The sequence below is a fragment of the Lissotriton vulgaris genome, chromosome 5 (genome assembly GCF_964263255.1).
Source record: "Lissotriton vulgaris chromosome 5, aLisVul1.2, whole genome shotgun sequence".
NCBI lineage: Eukaryota > Metazoa > Chordata > Amphibia > Caudata > Salamandridae > Lissotriton > Lissotriton vulgaris.
This window is the reverse complement of record NC_141693.1, coordinates 581935567-581960034: the sequence shown is the minus strand read 5'-3', so window position 1 is coordinate 581960034 and position 24468 is coordinate 581935567.

The following is a 24468-nucleotide window of genomic DNA, read 5'->3' as shown; positions in this document are numbered from 1 at the left end:
CCTATTCGTGTATACTCATGTAATTTTATCGCCCACACAGTTGGTCCATATATGTGCATAGTGAGTACTGTGTGCCAACTCTGAAGGTAATGGGCCAAGTCAAACTAGTAGATTTCCAGCACAGACATTCAGCCCCTTGGGGGTCTTTGGTTTCCAGTAATGATGAAGTGGTGGTCCACAGCTGTTAAAATATTGAGAGCCACTCCTCTATGGTATGCTTGGCATTGACATTTTTGCACATATTGAATATTATTTTTAAGTTCAATACAGCTCTCAGCTCAGCTTTTGCAGGTAGTTCAGTGAAGGATTTCAGTGTAACTGAAACAACATGGAATGTTTTTTAAAGAAATGAAATTAGTTATTATTATTATTCTGAGTTTTGTATAGCGCCTGGTTACCAAATAGGCATCCCAGCGCTTACCAGAGCATAACACTACTGAAAGAATGCAGGGATTAAACGGAGAACAAACATAAAGCATAAAACAGGAAATTATCTATTGCTTGGCAACAGGTGTCGATTTTTCTATCTGGATGCTGTGAAAAATATGTACATCACCCACCACCAAGTTTTTAGACTCTCTCTTGCTGTTACTTTTCGAGAATTAATAACACTTCTCTAGTGTTTGAGGCTGACAGAAAACATTTTCATAGACGTTCTTGCTCTTGTGGCATCTTCTTACATCTACAACTACAAGAGACGGAGCGGCACCTCAAAATACGCTTTGGTGCTTTTAATGCTCATATTATTGCGAATTAAACAATAAAAATGCTTGGATATTCCACTTTCATTATTTTTGTTAGGTCTCAGAGATAGCTGTTTTTAGAACTCTTTCTGGTTTTACTGAGGATTTTTGAATTGGAAGACTTTGGAGTAATTGCTCGAAAAACACATACCTGTCAAACTGATTTGCTTTTAATCTACATACCCAAAACACGACGTAAAAATTTGAATTTTAGCCACGAATCATAAAGCTTGCCGAGTGTGCACATTTCGCGACATGCTTGCTGAAGGAAATAGCGCGAGAATAGTTATCTTTTTACAACGTACTGGCAATTTAATCAATTTACACCACATCTGGAAAGATTTCCAACCGTTTCTTTTTCCCATATATCCCATTCTGTCTATCAGTACAAATAGCAATTTAACGAGCTCTTGGTAGCACGTGTAAAATGAAGGTTTTTATCTCTCTTGAACAACGTAAAGCCAGACTCTGCAAAATTCTTCAAGGATGACAAATCATGGGATGGAAAAGAAGAAATATATGTGTATGCATACCTAGATACATTTTCTCGAATTCGGCTTCACAATTGGTTTGTGCAAAATCCTGTCTAATAATGTTCCGACTCACAGGATTTGTTTATCAAAGTATGTTGTTAGGCTAGTTTAAAGGCCGTGCGGTCAATACTGCTTATATCATTGGAAAATGTGTGGGTATGAGCGGGACAGCGACAGTGATTGTGAAGCTGCAGCTGAAAAATTGAATAGTAACCAAAACTCGAGATTTTATTACAGGGAGGAAATTTAAAATTGCACCCTAGGTGAAGCAACTGAAATGTTGATTCTCTGTCTTCCTGAGCTGCAAAATGCCCGAGGTTTTCAGAATTCCCACTGACTTTGGAAATGATTTCCACTTAGAGTCACTATATGACATTTTAGTTATTTGAATATTTCGACATTTTAGCGTGCACATACATGATCCTCTGTGCATGAAGGCCTGACACACTCTTGAAAAAGTGAACATAAGCTCTGCAGTTTTAACAGAAAAACAAATTGCTAGGTGTCAAAAAATAGATTCTTGTTATTGTTCATCCGTATATTCACTTATGAATCCAGAGCAGGTAGGTTTACCAGTAACGACAGATGGTGTTAAACACATGCGAGTGACAAAACAGAAATGTAATTTTAAAATAATGTAAGGATTGCGATTTTTTTAAAGCAATTTATATGACTGTTACTCTTCTCTATGAGACAACAGACGACAATATTATGTTCTTTAGCTAAACAAACATTGAGATGAATTGCTAATTTGCAAGTATAAAACTGCTGATGACTGCCAACATTTCACTGACATAATATATGTGTACAGTGCAGCAGATGTTTGGGCGTCCTTCTAGCTGCAACATGTAAAGGTCTTACAATCCTTTCATGGTGAAATCATGAAATCAATCTACTAAATTAATAAACATCAATGAAATAGAATTAGTCACATTAAACACATTAAAGATGTATTTGGTGCCCTCAACGATGTTGCAAACATCTTTACAAATGTTGACAATGGTTATATCTATTAAGTTTATTTAATTCAAACAATGCCCCGAATTGAGACAGAACACTTGACAGAGATCAGTGATTTATTGTTGTTAGGCACGTGCAGTCGCTAACTAAGCCGAACATTGGGGCATATTACCAAGCAATTGCGATAATTATCGCTATTGCTTGGTTAGAGACAAAAATTTACAGCTGAGCTGTGGCGATTTTTTATCGCAAATAAACCTTGGTATTACCAAGGTTTATCGCAAATGCGATAAAAATCGGCCGCAATGCATGAATATTGCTGAAAAGTCCGCGATATTCATGCATTAGCGAGCTAATGCTCTTAGCCATGTTATCCACCTCCCATTGGATAACATGGCTAAGAAATGGTTACGGTTACGTAGAAACTGTTACAAACATTCTGACTATTTTCACGAGGCAAAAATTCTGAAAATTAAACTACACGAGAGAGGATACCCTAACAAGCTCCTCAAAAACTCCATGAAACGTGCATGGTACAATGACCGTGAAACTTTGCTCCAGACTAAGCCCAAGAACAATCAGGCAGCACTTGTATGTGTGACGACTTTTGGCACATGTAGCCAACAGCTCAAAAAAATTGTAACAAAAAACTGGCCTCTGCTGAAAGATTTATCTGAATTGAAAGAGAAACCAATGTTCTCATTCAAACGTGGGCCGAATTTAAGAGACCGTCTGGTACATGCATACGAACTACAGGATGTAAACACTGTTGACAACATGAAACAGCTGTCCCCAGTACAAGGCCATTATAAATGCAATAACTGTATGGCCTGTAATACCACTAATAACATCAAAACTTTTGACATCAATGGACGCAAATTCACCATCAAACATTTTTCCAACTGCAGGACCACTAGCGTGATCTACTGCATACAGTGCCCATGTGGTCAACTGTATATTGGGAAAACTACACAGATGATAAAGCAGAGAATTCTGCAACATCAATCAAGGATACGCTGCAAAGTTGAGAATGCTCCATTAGTAGAACACTACTATTCTGCCAAACATTCCGAAAAAGAAATGATCTGGTGGGTGATTGATGTGGTGAAACCATCCATCAGACAAAAAACTGTGAAAAAACCCTGATTATCAAAGAAAATCGTTGGATTGAGATCGCCAACAGTGTTAAAAACGGACTTAATTCCTGTACTGAGTGGCATACCCTTGCATGCCTGACCTGAAGGCATACCCTTGCATGCTTGAACTGAAGTTGCCTATACCTGTATCAATGACTATGGTTAAACCTAAGTCAAGTTTGAAAGTCATTCATTCCAACATATTCTAGTAAAGATAAATGTAGATCAAAATGCTGTGTTAACTATATTGTCACCTAGTGAAATATGCACAAGAACTGGTAGACTGTGAGTCCTTATTCTATGGTGACCAACTGCGAGACTGTGAGCGCTGGTTTAGCGACAGGACTAATGTAGTTGATACAAATATGTCCAAATACTAGCCATTGATAGACTATACCTTGTTACACAGTTTTTTAAACCTTTTAAAATAGGTATGTAACATTGTAAATTATATTTGATGCAAACCCTATAAACTAATAGTAAATTAAAATGTCCACCGAACAATTACAATTTAGATGTATTACTATTTTGTAATATACGAATTACATAGGCCAATATTGGTAAATTCCAGAATCTAATACTGAATTACAATGCCCACCGAACAATTACATTCTAGATGTAACACTGTTGTGTAATATACGGATTGCATAGGCTAAAATGACTGCCACTGTAACACCTAAAGGCATGACGAATGCTCATGACGAATGCTCTCGTTACATAGCATCGCGAGTCTACGCAACACTCTGAGATCTGTGACGCGTTATCAACACAAAACAATACGTAAATAACTCAACTTTGCCAAATATCTTGTAAAACTAGCGATGTAATATTTTTTGCACTTGACTCTTGTCCCAGAATGCAATATTTAATTAAAACTTCCACTGCAACCCAGATATAACATTGATTTGCAATATATGAATTGCATAGGCTAAAATGGCCGCCATGGCTACATCTAAAGGCATATTCAATGCTCTTATTGCACAGTATCGCGAGATCACGCAATTCTCCGAGATCTGTGACGCTTCATAAACAGGCATCAATATGCATACGCTGCTTGAAGCCATATCCTGATTCATTTGGAGTTTGGCGAGCTGACGATCGAAATTGGAAGTAAGTGTATGTAGGGAATGACCTCTCCCACCGTGACTATTGTTAAAGCGAGCTGTGCCTTTTTTAACTATCTAGACACGCAACACCTCGCTCTTCTCTTTAGTCAGAAAGCTTTGGCTCCCTGAATAATTTTTAAAAATGCTAATAAGAGATATTAAGTTTTCATTTGTCTACCAGAGCTCTGCTAAATGACCTATCAAAAACGATGTTTGTTGCAATAAACGCCACATGCCAAATTGAAATGAACACACAACTACATCAGGTCTAATGCCTCTGTGTATGTCTATCTTAAGTAACGGTTTATTCAAGTGCCGATATTGGGTCTAATACTCTTTTGAATTAATACTGTGAACTGACCAATTGGTCTGTATATTTAATATGATTGACAATCACCAGCTCATTATTCCTTGGTTGTTTAATAATAACCAATGGCTCCTTTGAGCTATAATTGACATAATGCAAATCCCCTTATAATTGACAACAATAAATCTGAATGTCTGTGGGTCAAACAATATGCTATGAATCTAAAAATGCATATATATATATCTTGTACCCAATTAGAAATATACGGTTGTTCTGGAATTGGTCAAATTGGGATATCCTGCCAGAAACCTTTGACAACACTTCTGTATAAAATACGAGGTAAACCAAGAATACTCTTTTTTCTGAATAATCTAAATAAATGTACTTTTGAGAATCAAGATGGGAAATTAGCTGATCATTTGCCCCCGTCTCTTACAGTAAACTTGGATACAAAAAGATTTATTCCTTTGTTTCGCATCAACGCTACATTCAAAGTGCTGTTGCCGCCTTGACTATATAAGTGACGTGTTTCTAATTTTAAAAAAAGTGAGTCCATAATATCAATTATTAAATCTTTTTGACTTCGATGTTCACGCTAGATTAAAATCTGGTTTGCTTATGTTCTTTAGTCGCCACACCGACTTTTTAAGAAACCTAATAATAGGTCTGTAAAAATGTAAATAAACTTAGATTGTTTCAAATAAAAATTGTTTAGATTTGTAACCAGGTCTTTGATTACACATGTATATATTGTAACATAATGTGGTTTTCTTTACAGAGGGTCATCTACTGTATATAGAATTTTTCTGTCCTGATTATGGTCTTGTGAAAAACTCCAAAGAGACCAAAACGTCGACTATCTAGTCCAATTCTGCATTGTGATTTAATATGTCATCTTTGATTTTCTTCTGATTTAGAGTTGAAATCAATGTATTATTATTTATGAGCAGTTTGGACTTATAATTTGGATATATCAAAGGAGGAAGTAATCGACACCTTGAATATCTAAAGAATATCTATGTATGCACCCTATTTTATGTGAATGCTTATCTCTGTTGTATAAAAATATATATTTTCTTTGTCTTGAAAACAAATAATAACTTTCAGACAACATAAAACCCTGTTTTTTTGCATTTATTCATTATTTTTTATATTTACTGTGTTGGTGTGGTAACACTAGTTTTATTGATCCGTTGAGACTTCTATACTAATAGCTAATAAAATAGCACAGCCACTGATTGACAACAGTGTTAGGTACTCTGATTATTTATAACGGATCCTAGCAGTGCTGATAAATAGAAAGAAAACAAAACCCCTTGCAGGTCCTTTTCTTATAACAAGAAATGCTTAGGGCAGGTGTAAGCTTTTGGAGATTATCGCGTTTAGCACGAATATCTCCAAAAGTTGGTAATAGGAGATAGCGATGATCTTGGCACGCCCACTTTGCATGTCATTAGTGATAAATATCACTGACATGCAAAGTGGGGCCCAAGATGGTCGCTATCTCCTACAAGCTGTCGCCAACTGGTGTTAGCGACAACTAGGTAATAGGGAGATAATTGTATCTCCGCTTTCTTGGCTTTTTAAGGCAAAAAAGCAGAATTAAACCCCCTTGATAATATGCCCCATTATCTCCTAGAGATACTATGATGTGTCAGTAACTCCGCCCACACGTGAATATTTTCTACTCCACAATAACCAGAGCAGGAAATCCCAGGGCAGAAAATCATGATGTTGAGAGCTGGACACTCCCATGAGTACTAAAATGTGCTGCTGAGAGAATCTAGTGCATCGAGAGCAAAGGATAGGGTGATTGGTATAGAAAGAATGAGAGAGTGCAGAGCTGAAAGGCAGGGTTTGGATGGATTTAGCTGGGAAATAGTGCGTGAAAGTGGAGCAGCATCATTTTGATTCCATCCTAAGATACTGTAGCAGTTCAATATAATCATGTGTAGTCAGCACTGAAATATATTTTATGTAACTAATGTTGATAAGAGAAGATTGGGTATTGTATATTTAAAGTACTCCATGTGAAAACTAATGGGATTTAGAAGTTGTTAGCCTAGAAATGTGACTAATAGAAATTCCTACAATACTTATATGTTAATATTTTAAGAGAAAGCTAATATTTGGACATGTCTCATTGTGAAGCTTATGATATGATATGTATGTGTAGACTAATGTTTATACATTTATACGTGTAACAAAAAATTCTATTCATATTGGTGTATTTTGAAATTACATCTTTTAGGTAATAATTTGCAATGTATTCATTTGTTAAGAAACTGCATTTGATATTTATTTAGTAAAGTGCATGCATTTGTGATCCTGTGCACCAAGTTCACATTTAAGTTTAACATTTGATTTGTATTTAACTGTCAATGCAGAATATGGAGCTTGCATTTTTTTGTTCGAACTGCAGGTGCAGACAAAGCTTCATTATTATTATGTTTGAGCTTGTAAAGCGCACTGTTACCCGGAGGTTTCCTGGCGCTGTGTAATGCTGTGGAACCCGCCCTGGCTTTCCCTGTGGGATGGTCCCTGCTGGGAGTCCCCAAGGTGGAGCCAAGCATCCCCAGCGTTGGAGGGGCCGTTGTGGAGATTAGGCAGGCTGATGCCCAGAGTTGCCGAGTGGGACCCCTGATTAGAGTAGGCACCGAAGCGAGAATTATCGAGTCCGCTGACCAAAGTCCACGACCCTGCCGCATCGGGAATTGAACCCTGGTCCCGGCCGACTTCTGCTCCCGGGTCTGCCGCCTCTAACCAGTGAGCCACACCACTCCACATTACTAAGTAAAGGATGGTTTGTGCTTTGAAATGATAGCTAGGTATTTGAAGACAGATGTTGGCCAGGAGAAACACTGTAACAAGCAAGAAGGCAAGTTCCCATGGAGGAGGAGAAGAATGGCCAAGGACAAATGAAGTAGCAACTTATCAGTGTGGGAAAGATGGGACCAGTAGCCAATAGTGCCAGACTCGTGGAAAGTTGCCGGAACTGATCACATGATTTACCTTGAATGCGACTAATATCTTATGTTGTAACGTAGTGTGGGTCAGAGAGGCATCCTAGCACTTTCTGAGTACAGACCTCTCCTTCTGCTTTGTGTGGATTTCTGCTACATGACCCTTGGTTGAAGGTTCTTCTTCTGAAGACTCTGACAGCTGACACCTTTATATTATCCATTCTTACACATGCTTCTTAGTTTAGGGTTGTCCCTTTTAAGATGGTGCAGGGAGAGATAGTGTACTCATGCTTACCTTTGATAATCAACGTACAATTCTTTTTCCTCATTACTTGCATCATTATAACCAAGTTAGTTGTATGATTTTTGTCATGAGGGTAAATCTCTTTAGGAGAGTTTGACTCATTCTGTTTGGCCTATATTTCCATTCTGTGATGATTAGACTGATTTAAATCAACCTGTTTCTGAATTTATACCTAAACCTTACTAATCTCAATTTTAGTTGTCGAGTAGTTATTGTGTAACCATGTTGGTTACACCTTATTGAGATTTTGGGGAACCCTTCCCATTTGTGAACGGGTCACCAGCTACTTGAAGTAGGTGGTAAAATGCAAATGTTTGACAGCTGCATTTCAATCACAAAACATTCTTACATAACACAACAATTCAGTACTAAGAAGTGACACCATAAACACGCCCCTTCGTAATACGGAATCAGAAACCCAATATGCCATTTGGTATTAGATTATCAAATCGCAAATGGGATTTGTACATTTCAAAAAACCTTTTTGTGTTTGCAAACACTTTGTACATGTAGTCCTAAGGTGCTAAACGGTATAGAATGCAGCAAAATGAGATCCTTGAATGTTGCAGTACACAGGAAAATTGTGACAATTCATTTCTCTTGCATGAGAAAGAAGACTGCTCAATAAAATAACACCTTTTATTGAAAATGCCCGTCTCCCTATTTCTCTGCTCTCTAGTGGAACTAAGCATGCACGATTGACTGAGTGAAATAGTTGTCTATTGTTTTCACACAACTCTGGCGATATAATCCTTATTCTGGGGGAGCAAAAGTTGTCATCTTATATGGCTGTCAGAAGAGAATCCCTTCTTGTCTGAATCAGGGAATTTAACCCCTCCCTGTTCATTCGAGAAAGTTTCTAGTGACCCCTGAGCTAGCTGGCAAAACTAATTAGGTCTAACATAGTAGAGACCTAGAAGACTTCAGTCCTACGTCTGCACTGCTGTTTATGTTATTCCAATGCGCAGAGCTTATTGGGAATATAGGAACTACACTACATGGCGCCCAACGTTTGGTAAGGCGATAATCTATCGCAAGATACTAGAGTAACTCAGTCGTGCTTTTTCACACAGACCCCTTTTTCCCGTAAAAACTCCAATAGAAGTCTGGAGTGGGTGAAAGGTTAATATCCGCCGAAACTTAGTAAGATGAGAATCCTATGTAAGCATGGGCGAATTTTGCGAATCTCGCGTTCGCGAATTTTGCGGATTTGCGAACTCGCAATCCGCAAAATCCGCGAATTCTCGCGAATTTGCGGATTTTTTTTTGTGTTTGCCACTCTCTGTCACCACTGCCACTCTCTGACTACTCATGCCACCCTCTGGCCCACCCATGCCACCCTCTGTTTCATCACAGCACCTTCTGGTTGTCCAGTTTTACATTATTGTGGCAAAGCAAAGCACACCTTCCCTGCCTCAAGTGACCTGAATTAATTTGGGGCTGATTAATGTGTCACAGAATATTTTTTTAGCTGGCACCTGCTTCCTTAGTGCTTCCTGATTAGTGATCTTTCGCACTTGCTAAGTGCTTTCATTGTTGCAAAATTAGTTACAACACCTGCCCTGCCCCAACTGACAATAATGAATTAGGGGCTGATTAATGGATTTGAACTTCCAGCCTGGCTCCTGCTTGTCTCCCTTAGCTGTAATTCAGGACCTTTGTGGCATATGTGTAACTATTCTGAGGTTCAGAGCAGGGTCACATAATAGTTGCAACTGGCAACTGAACTCTGGAGGGGCCCCTCAGGAAGCACTACAGGAAATGGCTACTAATGATGAGCCTGAACTTTTGAACCTGGTAAGTAGATCGTATTTCTGCAATTTAGCACTTGTACTGGGAAGCCGCGAACTCACGCGAACAGTGCGAATCTCGCGGATTGCGAATTTACCGAAAATCCGCGAGCGAAACGGATTTTCCGCCCATGCTTAATCCTATGTATTAGTTTACGGTATAGTCAACATTGAAGGATACAGTGTTCCAAAATATTTTGCACCTAGTCTTTGTTTCCTTGAAACTTGATCTGCAACAAAAAACCTTTTGACAGTAGAAATGATGAAAAGTGAAGAGGAAAGAGACAGAGAAGCTTTAGCAACTCAACTCTTAGCGGATGACACAGTTATCCAAAATGACAACCCGAATGCAATATTCATCCCGGTCAATTTAAGAAAAATCATAACTGTAAAACTTATAGAAAATGGGGTATCACCGAGAGGTGGTACAGTTGTATTTGTGGTAGAGGCCCATGAATATCGGCAGACAGAGGTATTCTATTCCTGGATAACTTTTCCAGCAGCACACACTGTGACACGTGAGTTCCACTACTATAAAATAGCAGAATCTCCAGAGGAAACTCTCCTTTCGAGGAAGTTGAAATTCCACTAACATACCAAGAGCACCTGCTCTTATTTAATGGCGCCCTAAAACATCAAAATCACATTACCGGGCTCGGTCCACTAGGTAGACCAGGAGCCACATGGCCGGTTCTATCCAGCTACACACCACACCCAGACATTGAAAAAATGTCGAGCGGAGAACTTTTAGTTCAGTTAAAACAACTAAGTAAAATACATAGACAATTGGTCCAATATTTCATGCTGACTTCAACAGTCCAACCTACAATTAAAATTCCACAAAATACCCCTCATCAGGGGAACACAAATAAAATTACACCACAGAATATACAATCATGTCTTGGTAAAACACCCGCAAAACGGGAACAAATTCCATTCTGGTTAGCTCAAAAAATCACTCAGATAGAGGCAGTATTTCCTGATACTACCCCTCACGAAAAACACAGAATAGTGATTATCTGTCTCCCAATGGGGTTCGCACCACATGTGGAGGACTGTGACATTTGGGGCACGGCCTTTGCTTCTATCTGCACAAAAACACATGGTGTTCTGTCTATGGCCGTTATTCCATGATGTACTAAGACAGATTCAAAATGAATACGGTCCATAACCAGCTTTGACTCTGGGTATGAAATTATTGAAGGACTTCAAACAGGTCTCGCCTATATTATTAGCCAACATAAAAGGAGAAGCAGCATGTGTGGCAATCCGCCAAAAATTTAAGGAGACAGATATAACAGACTAACCTTTTGAGCTTGCTAAAATAATTGAAAAATCCTACGAAGAATTAGGCAGAGATAGTTTGGGTGGAAACCAGTAAAACCCCAACTAATTGAAAATCCTGAAAAAACCTTTATTAAAAACAATCAATTCTCAAAAGAAGAAGTGGGAGGGTAATACACAAACCACTCCCAGAGAAAAACAATTTCAGTCCAGAGGAAGGTCTCCCCAACGGAGAAATAGATCTCCAGAAGGAGGGGGCAAGTCTCCCCAAAGGGAGCCCTCTGAAAAAAGATACAACCTTAGAGATAGGGATAAATTAAGTAAACCTGACAGATATCAAGATATTGATACACGTCCCTCTCGATCTCTTCAGACTTCCTCACAGAAATAGGAAATAAGAGGACGGTCAGAACACAAGGAAGAGCACGTCAAGTCCAAAGACAAAGAACCTGCTCATCAAAGTAAAATATCACAATTCCACAGAAAGGAGGTAGCAAGTATTAAAATTAAACATGCCGAGAATCCTGAGGACACAACTGAAAAAAGGAGAGTGGGCCCAGACAATGCTAGACAGCGCAGAAGAAGTGACCATAACTTGCAAGATCCTGAAGAATCTTCTGGAGACAGTGGACATGAATGGTAACTGCAGACAGGCGAGTCAGCGTGCCCCATAAACTATATGAAATAACATTACGTATAGAGGAAGATAAAACTAGGAAAATAAAAGGTCTCTTTGGGGAGAATCTATCTAAAGGCTATGATATCCTGTTAGCTGAAAAAGACTGGCCCCAGTCCAAGGTTTCCATGAACATCAAATATATGCAGAAAGACTCTCCATGCACGGCCATCCCCGTGGTGGACTATCAACTTACGTAACCCATAAATATAATTGGGTATCTGAGGAAATAGATGTTAGCCTGAAGTGGGCCCAAGTGATCAAAATCACCGAAGTATCGCCACCGGGGACTGAACCATGGAAATTGTTAATATTTAACGTCTATATCCATCCAGACAAAAAGGTACAAAAAGAAAAACACGCAACGTTATTGTCACTTATCAAGTCCATGCAAAGAACCTACTCGCAATACCCAATGGTAATTTCCGGGGACTTCAACAACGCCCTTATTGATCAAAACAAGGCGAAGGTGAAGATGACGGGAAATGATAGCGGAAAAAAATTTGCATCCAGATTAAAAGACTATGGTCTGGCGATTATGAATGGCAATACTAAGGGGGACATGCCGGCAGCAGTTACATACCTGAGCGGCAGGGTACACTCAATAATCGACTACTCCTTAGTAAGTGACGAATTAACTCCTAACATCAAATCATTCCATATAGAACATCGGGTAGAAAGCGACCACTTCCCACAAATACTAACCTAGAATATTGCACCAAGTATGGCGCTAACAACGACCGCCCTTCTGTATCAGGCATCAAAGTTCAACTTGAAAAAATTGAAATGGCACGGAGAGGGGTTGGGCAAAATTACGGACACAGTAAAATCACATATAGCCAATTTGGGAATTCAAAATGAAGAGGACCTCGTAATAAGCTGGGAGCAAATGATTCGAGTTCTGCAGCAAAAGTTCCCAGCAAGGGAAGGGAAGCACAGTAACTTTAACATTAAGAAGGAGCCCTGGTTCAATATGGACTTAAGAGCCAAAAAAAGAAAGGTCGCTAAGGAGGTTCGGGCCGTCGCAAACCAAAAAATGTCGGGGCTAGTGGTAAACAAATCCAACCTGAGGGGAGCAAGGAACATCTACAGGAAGGCATTGAGAGCCGCAAAGTATTCATACAAAGAATCTGTTTGGAATAAACTGCTAATTGCGGGAAAACAACCTAACAGCAGGGTCTTCTGGGGCATCATAAACAAGCTTAACCAAGGGGCAAAAATCTTACAAGAAGCCGGGGTGGGAGCAGAAACCTGGATCAGACATGTGCAAACCCTATATAGCAATACAAATACAGGTCTTGTTAAAGATTCAGGGGCAGTTAAAGGGGCAGTTAAAGCCAACATGGAGGATCCAAAAGGAGTGACGAAGAAGGACAATTGGAAATCCAACCAGGAAAAACCCCTTAAGGGGTCAACAGACCCGGCTGACTTAATCACCAAAACTGAATTAAGAGGTATAATTTCAAGACTAAAGTCAGAGGGTGCAGCAGGACCAAACGGTCTACCGAATGCAATATTTAAGCATGACCCGGATCTGTGGGCAGAAATTCTAACGCCACTGTTCAATCGAATATACAATCTGGCAGAGATACCCGCCTCTTGGGAGGGAAGTATCATCCACCCAATTTTTAAGCATGGCGATCATCGCAATCCTGCAAATTTTAGACTGATATCCTTACTAGATGTAGAGGCCAAACTCTACGCCTCTTGCATTCTACGTGAATTACAAGTCTGGATATCAGAAACAAAGATCATGCCAAAATTTCAAACAGGCTTCAGGCAAGGAATGGGAACAACAACTAACCTAACCTGCCTGTCTATCCTAACGGACCAAGCAATAGCAAATGGCACTCGCTTGTATGCCTGTTTCATAGACATCAAGTCTGCCTTCGATCGGGTAAACAGAGTGCGCTTGTGGAGCAAACTAGAGAGTTGGGGGATGCCTTACCAACTCCTAAGAGCCATCAAAGCTCTTCATTACCATACTTGGGTAAGAGTAAAGTTGGGAAATGGTGGCAGTACCACCAGTAGCATCCAAACGCCCCAAGGCTTAAAGCAAGGCTGTGTACTAGCCCCTACCCTTTTTAACCTTTTTCTCTCTGACTACCCTTTTTAACCTTTTTCTCTCTGACCTCACAAGCGCGATCGAATCAGCAGACAACCATCCTCCATTTTTGGCAAACAATCCAATATACTATTTACAATATGCCGACGATATTGTATTATTGAGCAAGACACCTATTGGCTTACAAAGAGCTATTAATAAATTAACTCAGTACCTAGAACGGGAAGGCCTAGCACTTAACAAAGAGAAAACTAAAGTGGTCCGCCTAGTTGACCGGCAAAACCTAAAGTACAAATGGATGGCCCAAGGGGCACCAGTGAAAGAACAAGAACACTATAAGTACTTGGGCATTACAATAACAAAAGGAGCAAATTATAAGGACCACAAAATAGCACTCAAAGCAAAAGTACAATCTTTAATCTTCGCGTATCGCTCTCTAAAGGAAAAAATGGACTGCCCCAACTACAATCATTTATTAAAAACAATGGCTGCACAGATTATGCCCACTTTATCCTATGGCTTAGTCACGTGGTGCGGTAAGGAGGTGGACCTTTTGAATGAACTACAAATTAAAATTTATAAAGCGGTCTTCAATCTTCCCAAATCTGCTTCAGCCGCACAAGTCAGGCTCGAATTCGGACTGCAAAATCAGAAGTTCCGGAGCATGAGCGGCTTCGTGAACTTCTGCCACAAACTTAGATCTGCAGATCCAGACTCCTTGGACTGGCTAAGCTGGGAGGAAATTAAAAAACGAGGGGAAACTGAATCCATGAACAATTGGGGAAAGTATTTGACATTCTGCGTGGAAAAGTTAGAGCTAGCAGTCGCTTGGAAATCAGGGACAGATAAAGTAAGTCTAAAAAAATCAGCCAATACGGCAGCAAAATGGAAATCTTTTTTTGAGGACAAAGAGTTATTGGCAAAACGGCGGCATGCCTGGACCATCCTGAACAGCTTCACAACCCCAAAAACACACACATATCTAACATCCCACTTCAGTGGTCACCTAAAAAAGTCTTTTACAGCCTATCGGATGGGGATGCATGTCACAAAGGATTTACTACCGTCCTGGAAATCATCACACCAGACGAATCAATGTCGCCTTTGTGGGTACAACACCGAAACACTTGTCCACCTTTTCTGCTTATGTCCGGCCCTGATAAGTCAGAGACGACTCTTATTGAAACCCATCTTTAATGCTCTCAACATTCGATCCTGCAGACACGCAGTCACAAGCTGGCTCGGTGGTTCCAACATAATCCTAGTATGCCGTGGAGTCAAATTCTTGGCAGAAGCAAGAAAACTTTTAGACCTAATAGAATATGAGGACCATCCAGTTCGTGGGCAAACAGGGCCAGCTTAACCCTAGGACCTCACAAGCCTCGCCCCCAAACAAAACAATAGCCGAGAGACAACAATTTTAGTAATTTTTTAAATAAATTTTGTATCGTTATTTTATTATGCGAATTTTGTAATAATTTTAACTAATTATGCAAATAAAAAAACCTTTGAACCTTTGACTGGCCACCAGAGTTTGTCAGGGAGTGCCCTCATGGCGAAGAAATGATTATGCCTGCCTTCTCAAATCATATCCCAATTCATAAAAAATACACATTTGCAAGAAAATGGGCAGTGGCCCAAGCCCCTGCTCTATATAAAAATCATGTGGGATGGGATGAGGATTCTCCTCCCCACAAAATCCAGTTAAAAAATTAACCTACTGCACAAAGGCAGTACCCAGTTAAACAAGAAGCTAAAAAGCAAGTCAAGGAGATCTTAGATCAACTTGAATATAAAGGGGTGATTGAAACATGCACCTCACAAATGAACAATCCTTTGTTTCCTGTCTCCAATCCAGACAATTCGTATCGTCTAGTTTTGGACTACAGACATCTAAACTCCTGCTGTAAAACCTTTGCAGTACAAAACTCACACAGTGCAGCACTAATAAATAACATTGTGCACAAAAAATATAAAACAACATTAGATATCTCTAATTGATTCTTCTGTCAAAACATTGCACCTGACAGCAGGTATTTGACCGCTTTCTCAATAATGGGGTTGCAAAAACAATTTTGTCGACTCCCACAGGGATTCAAGAATAGCCCAGGATTATTCTCAGCAAGGGTAACAGAATTACTACAAATGTACGATGATGAGGCATTATCCTATGCCAATGACATCTATCTTACAGACGATGACCTGGAGACTCACTTGAAAAGAGTGAACACCATAATACTTGGGTTCGCATCCGAAGTTTACAAATTCAACTTTAAAAAGTCAAGAATAGCCCATCTAACTGTCCTAGTTTTAGGATATGAATTATCAAGTAAAGGCAAAAGCCTAGCAGTCAATTTCTTAGAGAAATGTGCAGTACTCCAAGCACCTAAAACGCTGAAGAATTTACAATCAATACTAGGTTTCCAGAATTTCGGAAGAACATACATTCTAAATTATGCAGAGAGGGTTAAACCTCTCTACGAATTAATAAAACCTGATTTCAAACCAATTAATTGGACTCAAAAACACAGAGAAATGTTGAGATCATTACAGACAGACATGTTAACTAAAACAAAACTGCAAACATGCGCAAACGAAAGCAATCTTGTAATCCGAGTCATCCCAGGAAGATGCGGATTCACATACCTGACCTCTAATGAGGGAGAAACAGTACCAATCGCTTACAAATCACATTTGTACACACAAGCTGAAATGAAATTCAGTTTTACAGAAAAAATTCTGACAGCTGTTCAAACTGCTATAGCAAAAGAAATATCCCTAGCACAAGGTAAATGTATAACAATAGTTACACCTTTACCTGCTTTAGAAGCAGTAACAAGAGCAAGCATTCCAAATGCTAAGGCACTACATCCAAGATGGATACAGTGGGTTAATTCTCTTGCTGCACCAGACGTAGTATACAAATTTGATCCTGATTTAAAAACACAAGAATTTCTCCAATATGAATATGAATGTCCTCTGCCGACTGAAATCCTGCCTCTGGAACATTACGACTGTTAAATATATATATATATATATATATTCACTGAAAAAACCATAGGTTTGACACCAGTTATAGTTAGCTGGGAATTTTACTGACATAAAACCAATGAAATTCCACGTTATAGTTAGTTGGACTCACTATAACTTGCGCGTGTAATGCACTGCTGATGACATCACATATTACATCACTCATGACATGGTCAGTTTCATCACTCATGACATCACTGATGACACCATCCAGTGAATGTGTGTCTTTCTGAAAAATAAATATGTTTTATATATGTATATGTAAAGGTCGATGGAAGAATAAATGTTTAAATAAGTGTCTAAATGGATTTTTTTTTTAATTGATTGGTAACTGGCTTATTAAGTGTATCTTAGTGAATACATATATTAGCGAGTAATGTTTAAAAATTTAAATATATGTATCAGTGTTTCACTTTGTGTATAAGTGGCTGTATGGGTTGGTGAATAGCTACATGTGTGTGTATATGGGTTATTATATGTTTTTTTTAGTATCAGTAAGAGTGTCTGTATGGTTTGGTGGGGGTGTTACTTAGCACATACATGCATCAAAGACTGACTCACTGTTTGTATGTTTTTTGAAAACAGCATATGTGCAGGACTGTATTAGTAGATGAGTGTGTATATGTGTGTGTTAGTGATTGAATGCCTATCTCAGTAGTGTGTTTATCAGTAACAAGATACATTTTAATCTAGTATATGTGAGTATTGATGTATATAAGTCAGTATATGTGAAAGTGAGAGATTGTAAGAGTTCCTGTTTAAATAAGTATGTGTTTCTATAAGTGATTGTTTAAAAGAGTACATATGTATAAGTTTCCTTAGAAGTAAGGTGGTAGTGTGTGTATATCTGTATATGCAAATAAATGGATGTTTATTAGTTTATTTGCATATGTGAGTATATGTGTGAGTAACTTGTTGATGACTGTCAGTGTGTAACAGGATGAATAGGTGTATCACTACATATGATGAGTGAGTATATGTATGAGTGACTATATAAAACTGTTGGTGAATGTGTGAATGTGTACATAGATGGTGAAATTACTGAATTCGTTGTTGTAACTGGTATGGGTATATCCACTTTTTTGAAAATGTTAGTTTCTATTTTTGAATGTGTGTTTCAAGGGCTACTTTACAGTGAAAGGAGATCAGTCACTGTGTCACAAGGATGGTGTCATCAGTGATGTCATGAGTGATGTAATATGTGATGTCATCAGCAGTGCATTACACGCGCAAGTTATAGTGAGTCCAACTAACTATAACGTGGAATTTCATTGGTTTTATGTCAGTAAAATTCCCAGCTAACTATAACTGGTGTCAAACCTATGGTTTTTTCAGTGAATTTCATAGGTTTTTCAAGTGCTATTTCCTAACTATAACGTGTGTAAAACCTATGGTTTTTTCAGTGAATTTCATAGTTTTTTTGAATGCTAGTTCCTAAGTATGTAATTACGTTCGTAACTAGATAGTGTCACCGCCTACACGTCCTGAGAAGCGCATGTAAAGTCATGTGACTTGAAAACAAGACTTCCAATTGGTTCTTAGTAATTTCTGTTCTGGAATTTACACGAAGCACTCCACCCACTTTCCTCACAATCTTTTCTACTCTCAAGAGACAACAACGTGGAGCATCTTCCGGAAAACTTTGCTGAAATGGCTGCCCTTTCGCATTCATCTTCCGAATCTGAAGGAAATGAGCGACCACCGTTATGAAGAAAAAAGGAATCTTTCATTTGGCAATTTTTTACTTATCCTAAAGATCAAAAGAAAGTGAATGCCCCAAAAGTAACCTGCACGATATGCAATTCGGAGCTCTCAACGGGAAATCCAAATAAAAAATATTCCTTTTCTATACACACCATGCTGCGGAATGTTAAACAAAGGCACCCTGAGCATTATGGAAAAGCATCGACAAGAGCCCTGGCCACGCTATTACCATCAGAGGTGGCCAGCACATCTTCTGGTGGACGACCTGTATCTCCATCGAGTGCTGAGATGGACTTGAGACCATATCTTGCGAAGGTGCACATGAAATGCAACGAGTGTGGAGAAATTCTTTTGTACGGAGAGCAGAGCCTCGTTCTTATTCAACTCAAAATTGAAAGTCATAAATGCCCCAAGAAAAGATAAATTTCTTTACTTCATTTTCATAGTATTACATACTGAAAAATGTAGTAGCAACTTTAAAAAATCAAAAGCATCATAACACTTGTTTCCAAAAAAATAAAAAAATAAAAAAGTTCTTTTCAGAACTACCTCTTTCTACCAAAACGTGCTCCAAGAGCATATTATGAGATGTTTTTTCGCCGCTTGATTTTAGTGCGAAACCGGGTGCGCGCACCCTCCTATCGCGTACAGGACCTGACACTTGCATGTGAAGTCATCTGACTTCAAAACAACACTTCTAATTGGTGCTTGGTAGTTTCTATTCTGGAATTTACACGCAGCACTCCACCCACTTCCATCACTTTCTTTTCTACTCTCAAGACAGAACAACGTCGAACATCTTCCCGAAGACTTCGCTGCAATGGCTACCGTTCCGCATTCATCTTCCGAATCCGAAGGAAATGAGCGACCACCTTTGACAAGAAAAACGGAGGCCACGCTATTACCATCAGAAGTAATCAGCACATCTTCCAGTGGACGACCTGTATCTCCATCGAGTGCTGAACTGGACTTGAAACCATATCTGGCAAACGTGCACATGCAATGCACGAACTTTGGAAAACTTCTTGTATAGGGAGAGCAAAGCTTTACTCTAATTAAACACAAAATTGAGAGTCATAAATGCTCCAAGAAAAGTTAAATTTCTTCACTTTATTTGGATAGTATGACATACTGAAAAATGTCGTAGCAACTTTAAGAAATCAAAAGCATCATAACACTTGTTTCCAAAAAAAAAAAAAAAAAAAAAAGTTCTTTTCAGAACTAACTCTTTCTACCAAAACGTGCTCCAAGAGCATATTATAGGATGTTTTTTCACCGCTTACATTTAGTGCGCGACCGGGTGCACGCACCCACCTATCGCGTACAGGCGTCGAGACACGCATGTGCAGTCATGTGACTTTAAAACAACACTTCCAATTGGTTCTTACTAGTTTCTATTTTGCAATTTACACGGAACACTCCACCCACTTCCCTGGAACACCAGTTTATCGAAAAACTTTTAAAGCCTCCTCTTATGAAATATTCGACATCGTTCACATAGCAGAGTAGTAAATAGCACTATATACACTCCGTCCCTTAAATATAAGAGACTTATTGCTATGTGAGAACAACTTTTGTTTTCACGCGATAATGTGAAATGCTGAGCCTGTTACTGAATTTTATTTCACATATATGTTACTATTCTCCTTCGAACACTAACACCGTAGAAAATACCACCAATAGCGGTGATATTTTTTACACCGAGAACGGGCGATTTGTATCGCTTAGAGCCCTTACAATTATAAAGTTTTATTTCCTAAGTCTCTGATCTCACACTGGGCAACGTGGCTCCCCTGTGTGTCCTAATAAGGTCCATAAACAAAAACTACAGGGCCAGCATTATACACATGCACAGAACCACAAAACGACAAGAGCCACCATGTTAACATATATCCTTAATATAATAAACCTCTGAGAATAAATACATATTTCCGTGCAACCCTATAAAAGAAATGTGGTGTCCTCTGACTCTGCTTCATTACCAAACACCCTAACCCCCGCCCCCTCCCTCTTCACTAAACTCCGCACTCCACCCCACCCGGACCCCCTATTACAAACCCCCAACCTACCCTCCCTGCCCAAGCCCACCATGAACCTCAAACCGCCCCTGGAAAACTTATAAGACACAGGATTACTAAAACTCAAAGAATACGCAACAGGCAGATAATCTAAATAGTACATAAAGGCACATATTTTTTCCATAATACTATTGAAAAACATGTTCTATTTTTTATAAATCTATCATGCATCTGACCCTCTAGAACCGCTTTCAAAACGTAAACTATAAACCTCTACTTTTCATTTTCAAACCATACACTTTCAATTACATTATTTTTTTTTTACAATTCATGTAATGTTACACACCTTTTCTAAAATACACCAGTCCCTGTTATATATAAGGATTTATTTTCAGTCTTCATCAGTGACACTTTCTTAACATATAATGAAAATCACTGTAACTTTTTAAACGACAATGCTAACGCGGTAAAAATAACCCTTCATTTCCTTTCCTTTAAGAATGCAGACTATCTACCCCACGCATGCGTTTCTTGATCTTTGTATTTGGCAGCGAATACCGACCTTGAATCGGAAGACATGAACAAGACCTCTATTGTCACATTTAAAACTGAACGTTGCATATGCTCACACACATATCTTTCACTTAGCTAACATTCACAGAAAACTGCATTGATGTAAAAAAAATTGACCTTGCTTTACAACTTGGTCAAATAACTCCCTTATTTTTTAACGCATCCTCCACTTCAAGAAAAGCTACTTTTTTGATAACTACTAAGCAATATATAAGTGACTAGACTCCTAAAAAATTTATCAAGTCATTCTGCTACTCTCCACTGCATAGCCGGCGACCTAATTCCGTGGAGTTGCTATACAACCGGTAGTGCTGCGCCATTTCCTTTACCATCTTGGGAAATTCAAAATGGATGTCCCTCCTGCCTTCGCAAACGAGCCGGACTACTTAGAACTATTTCGACAGAGAATGCTTCTGTACTACGGCACCTTACCACTCTCAACTTTGAATACTTCATATCGATTAACATTTCGATATTCGTATTTCACCTGTGTGCAGCCTGTATTTCATTGCCTGAGCTGTGATTTCACGTGGGCCCTGGATTTATGTCTCTGCAATTTGGTACCTCCTGAACCGAATTACAATCACCTCATGAATCCGTTACTTGATCATGAACAGCTTTGTTACAACGGAGGGTTTATGGCCTTTGCAGCGATACAAGGAGTTCTGGGTCATTGGAATATATTCGCAGCGGCGCAAGATTTCCTAACAGAGAGCTACATCTAAAACCCACTGAGCTGCCCAATGATGGTAAAAGACGCTCCAATAATGACAGATCATGAATGCTTCTTTGATCTTCTCAATTGGATGGCTGACATGTTTTCAGATGATAACAAGGATTTCCTGTTAGAAGCACTTGCTGCATACTTTGCCTACACAATGGACGGTTAACTCTTTCCTAACAGAGAACTACATCGAAAACCCTCCGAGCTACCCTCTGATAATAAAAGAGGCTCCGATTTTAACAGATCATGAGTACTGCTTTACTCTTTTCCATTGGATAGCTGACATACTTTCAAATCATAAAAGTGATTTCCTGTTACAAGCAGAAGTTACCGATTTTGACTAAACAATGCTTCAATAATTCTTATACAAGCCATTGACGTCCTCATTTCCTTTTGCTTCCCTATATGTTTCACGTTTTTTTCCATATTTTCTTTTGAAGAACAGACCTATTGGCTTTACTAACAGTGGACATTATGATTTCGTGTTGTTTAAATTTTGGTCTTTTATGTGGACTACATTTGTTTCTTCAGCTACTCGATTTTCAACTTTTTTTTTTTACAGTCTAATCTCAACAATTCTATTGCATATCTTATCTAAGGTTATTTCAAACGTACTCAATGCAAAACTCGCTAATATATGCTACATGTACCCTAATTAATGTGTAAATTATAAACAAGTTTTTTATAACTGTAAACGCCATTTCGCATCTCAACTGCTTATTTCCATGTAGTCCATGTACTACTGACAATATCAATTACTGTGTTTTTTGCAATTTCTGTACTCATATTACATAATGATTTGCCTTTAAAACAGTACATTTCTAAATAAAACTTTCAAATATTCACGGTTTCTCTTTTAATCCATAATCTCAACTGAAATGATTTCATATTGAAAAACTATTCATGGGTTCCACATAACCTTAACTGTAGTCACTGAGGACCTTATTTATGAAGACCTTCCGCCGCCGGTGCCTCATTTTTTAAAATGGGAAACAGTGACGCACCCGTGGCGCAAGGCCTTCATAAATAAAGTCCTGAATGTTTTCTTTTCTTATCCTCCTTTACTGATACTAGAACCTGCAAGCCAATTACGGCCTGTGAACTTTTTCTTAGTAGGTCGCGCACCGTACAGACAGTTATACCATTGTTAAAAAAATGTTTTTATTCTTTACCAAGCACCGCCACAGTTCCGCTTCACTCAGAGTTAATCACTGCTCCCACGCTTCTACAGGCCAAACGCTATGTCGTATTTCTCTCCTTATCACCCTTTCATCTCTACAATAACAAACAGTTGTCCGCCTGCCACCACAGAACAGAGTCAGACACAGAGGCACCAAAGAGTGAACCCATCACCAACTGCCATCTCCGGCTGTTTCCATGGTTACACCTCATTCTGCACCTTGCTGAAGGCACAGGTCAAAAGTTCATGTCTCAACGTTCTACAACAAATTAAGAAGACTATTTTCCCTCCAGAAACACCTGCCAATCCACAGCTCTGTTACATGTCTTGTTTTTTCACACCCAATAGTACTTCTCGTTTAACATAAACATTAACATGCAACGTACTCTTCAATCTCCACTTATTACAATCAACCAATCATTTTTATTTTTTTAACCACACCCAGCCTCTTCCTTTTTCTTTATTTAGAATTTCAACTTCTAACTGCCATTCCACTTCCAGAACCGATCAGAGGACGACTACAAATCCCTTTATAAATGAAGGTCTGGCTTATAGGACACAGTTATATTCACTGGAGTGAAAAATATGCAGTAAGCAGACGAATTTGCAACCTCGGCTTACCAAATGTACACATAACAAGGATTGCCAAAAGAGGATTGAAATGTCACCAATTGATTCCATTGGTGAAAACTTTTATGCATCTCCCAGAACCAGACCTTATAATTGTGCACTGTGGTGGGAACGATCTAGGCACAATCACTGGGGTAGGTCTGGAAATGCTTCTAAAAGACACCTTTCGACAATTGATGACACTTTTTCCTCGATCTGCCTTGGTATATTCCAATATATGCCAAAGACAGAAATGGAATTGGTCCAATCAACATTGTGCACAATTTGAGAAAGCAAGGAGTCATGTAAATAAATCTGTTTCTGCTTTCCTCAGAGATTATAGCATGGGTTCTATTTACCACAACAACTTGCGATACCACATGCAAGACGTCTATAGGAGAGACGGTGTTCATTTCACGAATGAGGGAAACAGAATCTTCCTCTGCAACATCAGGCTCTGCATCGGTACTTACTTATAAATGCAGAAAACACTCAATTAACACAATGGCTCTTTTCAGAGCCACCTTATATCTAAGCACTCAAACTTCTGATTTATCTCCATTTTCACACTCTTGTAAATAGGTGTGCGCGACCGGGTGCGCGCACCCCGTATTTTTTTTCGGGGAAAAATTATATCTTTTTGCATTTAAGGGCCTTACTGCACACCCCGAGAAAAGCTACGCAGCAAAACAATCTCTACCTTCTCCCCTTTCCATGTTTCAATGCTTTGAAATGAACAATATATTTACTCGCAGTGACAAAA